We start from the raw sequence: 4,838 nt of genomic DNA on the forward strand, positions 1-4,838 counted from the left end.
AGAACCTTAGGAATGCTGCTACGGAAAAGCGGCCAATCCAGACGTGGAGTATTGTTGACCGTCTCTTACCCGTTGCTGTCGGGTGAGCGGGAGGTTAGGAGACGGAGACTGGGGCCCATTGTAGGGGATCACCCCTGCCTTGGGCCTCACTCCTCGCCTCAACTATTTTGGCATGGTCTTTTCTTCTCTAATATTTATCTGTTTATAATAGAGTATCCGACCACTCCCTTCTCGTTGTTTACAGACGACTCTATCCATTCCGAACTACCACCCAGGTCATTAGTCAACGATCAGAATGCACCCTATCCTCTCCCAACATTCTCCACACCATCTACTGCACAGTCTTCTTCATTGACAAACCCCTCCCCCTTATTACTACAATTCACCCTTATTGTCCCCCACCCCCCCAACACCACCACAGTAGCACTTCACTCTACATTACCCCGTCTTCCTTCCACCTCTAAAAACCTTTTGAGTATTCCCTTTGGCGCAGAGGCACCCCTGGGCCAAAGGTGTCTAGGTGGGGCACCTGCCTCCCCCCTGCAATCTGATTGGCCACCCCATGTGCCCCCGCTCAATGGTCATTGACTCGTCGTAATGGCCCCTTATATATATAATCTGGCGGCCTCCCCAGATTTATTGTTGTTACCCCTTGTGCCACCCACCAGAAAGTTCTCTGGACCTGCTTTGGCCCCCCCAAAATGGGTTCAATTCTTTGTGATTCCCCCCACAGCCCCCTCCCCTTGACAATACCCTTCTCTTCCAACAAGGTCTCCAAAAGCAGTAGGCAAAGTCCTCTTTCATAGTCGGTCCGATCGTCCACGCCAAGTCAGAGTTACATCTGAATCCCATGCTCGTGCACTATCTACCCTGACTGACCTCACTGGCAAACCGATTCCTCCTCTTTTGATATTCTTAAAAATACTGTTTCTGTCTCCCAGACTGATTGTCCCATCTACAAAAACTGGTCAGACTGAAAATAACCCATGTGCCTACTTTGCTGATTATGCTGCAGTGGCAGTTTAGTGCTACGCCATTCCTCCCAGAGGCCAACGTAAATCCCACGCTAATATTGCCAAGATTAGTTTTAGCAGACATGACCCTCCCCATGAAGTTCATATTGGTGGAGTGTCCTGTCCTGTCTGACCATATCGATCTCTTCCTCGTCAGTGTCAGAAATGGTGTTTTGGCCACTCAGCCAAACACTGTTGCTTCACAGCCCGCTACCCTCAATGTGCCCAACCTGGTTATGACAGTTCAAATTGCTCTGCTCAGTCACGTACATGCGCCAATTGTGGTGGCTCTTATAATGTATATTATACGAGCTGCCCTGTTCGGCTGAAATGCGAGGAAGCAAATGTGTTTTTTTCTCTCTACCTATTCCAGAACCGTTCTTCGCTCTGCTCCTTTCCCATCTTCTCAAGATGTCTCAGCATCTCCCCCAGTATCCCTTCCCTCTACCCCGAACCATCCTAGCTCTGCTCCTCCTCTCCCCCAGTCAAATTCCTTTTCCAGTCTAAACCCAGATACTCCAGTCTCTACCAATTCCCGATACCTACCTCTCCTCCTCGCTTTACTTGTAACAACAGGCAGCCTAAACATTCCACTCCATCTTCTTCCTTTCCAACGGGCTCCTCTTCCTCTGCCCCTCGGATATCTATCTCCTCTTAAGAGAACCTTTGTCTCCCCATTATCCTTACCGCTCCCACCTGAATGCTCACGTGAATCCCTTCTGTTACAAGTGTCCTTCTCCAGACTCTTCCCTTCCTGCTACTTAACCAACTTCCCCAGTCTCCTTTTCTTACCCCACGTATTCTTCTCCTACGTCGCCAACAGCCATTTCTGTTTTCCTTGAACAATGTCCCTATTCCTTCCCCAGTCACAGATACACTCCGTTTCATTCAGTCACCCTAGTTCTTTACCCCTTTCCTTTTTTTACCAGTCTCTGCTTTACTTAATTTTCTCCCCTCTTTACCCTTTCCATTACCGTATATACTATCCTATAACGTTCTCCGATCTTCGACGCCTAACCCATGTTATCCTAATCTTTATCTCTTCTTTACCCTTTTTCATCACAATACCTCACCACTGTACTATATGACCTTTGATTTCTAGCACATTAATTTGTTTCAACCATTAACCATTACATGCAAATTGCAAATTTGATTAATGCAAATTGCAAATTTACATTACTTGCAAATTGCAGATTAGCATTACTTGCAAATTGCAAATCTGATCCAAATTGCAGGCATTCCTTGTGAGGTGATCATCAGTGTTGTTGGCAAGACGTTCCAATTGGGAGGAGTAGACGGAAAGTGCAACACCTGTGAATTCACATTGGCTGTCGCCAGTTGACTGAGTACTTGTGGGACAACTTCTTTAGTGTGTGCAGTGTGTAATAAACAGTATGCAGACCGGGAAATGAGGGCACAGAGTTCAGACTATGAGTGACATATCAAGCCATTGTCTCTGGCTCGTGGTCGTAAAGTTACAGTCCATTTAGCTCGCAATCCGTTGCGATGCAGTGAGAGAAGACGACAGTACTGCGATGGTTTCACTGGCACTTTGTTTTTGGAGCTGAGGAAGATCAGTCTTGCAGAATGAGGTGTACGAGACTAGTGGTATGGACATCCGCCAGGATGGGAGGCCGGGTTCACATTCTTTACCAAACCGTTCTTCGCCCCATTTCTGACTCAAGACCATAAAAACATCAAAACCGCCTCCTTCCTCTCTCAATTCATCTCTTCACTGTTTCTCCTTCCTTTCTATACTGTGTCTTCCTCCCAGCAGAAGTCTCTTGCGTGTGTCTGGTAGCGCGCCGTCCCGCGTCTGTTATAATTGTTTAATTGCGTTTTTTCAAATTCGATAGTGTTTACATGTGTATGCTGCTTACGTGCACCGCCGAGGCTGTGAAACAAACACGTACTGATGTCACTAATGCAATATTATGCCATACATTGCAGAAAACTAATCGCCCGTAGAGTCCAATATTCTGGTAGCGCTAATCTTATCAAATAGTTCACACATTTTGCGGTGCGCCGACTGACTTTCGTAGCTTGTTCCTCACTTTGCCTTGCTCGAGTGTCTTGCCTTTTACAGGTGACTGTGCTAGATAATCAAAAGTTGTGAGAGCATTTTTTTTTTGCTGGACAGGGTGTGAGTAATTATATTCATTTTCTTTTTTTACTTGAGAGGTTGCTGATTTGATGCATGCAACATTTATACATAATATTGTATTTCAGTTATAATAAACAACTTGTCTATCATCATGTAACTACCATCACCATCCTATCAATTGCATTTTCATTTTGAAATAATGGAGCAAAGTTGATAGAAAAGAAAGAACACAATAGATATGAATTTGAATGATAATTACTCAAAATTTTGTTTACAGTAGTATTAAATATTGTAATCCAAGATTAATAACTAGTGTGATGAGTCATTCTTTGCTTTCTTTACTATAAAGTTTTAAGAATCATCAAGCAGGGAAATGTATTAGTAATCCTTATATTAAATAATCTTGCAAAAATAAATTACTTTAAACAATAATCCAAAACAAACTATAGCTTCATTGATATATGTTGAAAATTATTTATATCAAATATCTGCTTTTGTTATACATCAGAATATTTATTAGTCAATATTTCAACAACGTAAGCAAAAATCATAGGTAAAGAAACTCCGTAAATAAAATAAAACCTTTATTTAACAATAGCCAAAATAAACAAAGATGCTGATTGTCTTCAAATGTCATACTCTCCTGATACGAATAAACTAAATATTCAATTCCTATTTGAATATTTAGCATATCAGATTATGCATAATAATCACTCAACACAATGCAGAGAAAGAATTGTCCTCAAGCTAATAGTAATGCCATATGTTTTTTTATGCTTAATGCTGATGTCCCAATATACAAACATTAATTATAACATGATAACAAAGCCCTCACGGATGGCTCCTGTAATATTATGTGTATGGGTGAGGACGATTCCTTCACTATTGTGGCATGGCCCTTCATTCACACATGCAACTCCAAGAGTCTGGCAAAGGAATGAGCAGATATAGTAGTTGGGTAATATCAATAATATCAATATCTGGCGTCTTTCACACACATGCCCACATGCGGAGGTAGAGTACTAGTGCAGATACGGGCAATAACAAATGCCCATCTGTCAGTGTTGCATGTTTATCTCTAACCTGTCTGTGAGGAATTATAAAATGGGGGGGATGCAACATAAAGCTACTACATAAAACTAATAACTACTGGTAAATGCTGTAGTTGTAAGATATCTCTGGTACGTTTTAACAATCTAGGAAGAATAAACACACACACACACACACACACACACACACACACACACACACACACACACACACACACACACACACACACACACACACACACACACACACACACACACACACACACACACACACACACACACACACATATATATATAAGGCCCCTTATGGTTTTCTTTATTACCTGAACCTACCATAAAAACTGTAATAAACAAAATAACTATATATTACAGTAAAAGAACAATTCACTAATCAAAACAAATTAACTTACTAAAAAATGTAGACTTGTATATGAAGTAACACTGCAATTTGGTGCATGTTAACTTACATTTAGAAGCACCATGGTGAAATCTCCTTTTAATAGAAACAGGAAAATTTACCGCTTCAATTCAGCATGTGAAAACCATAATGAAAAACAAACATCAAAAAAATATTTATTATTACAAGAGGGTTCAAGACCTTAAATCATCAAATTTTAGACAATAAAAATTGCCTTTCCTAGCACACCAGCATCTTTCAAATCACTTCATTCA

Source organism: Penaeus vannamei, chromosome 26 (assembly GCF_042767895.1).
Source record: "Penaeus vannamei isolate JL-2024 chromosome 26, ASM4276789v1, whole genome shotgun sequence".
NCBI classification, from domain to species: Eukaryota; Metazoa; Arthropoda; class Malacostraca; order Decapoda; family Penaeidae; genus Penaeus; species Penaeus vannamei.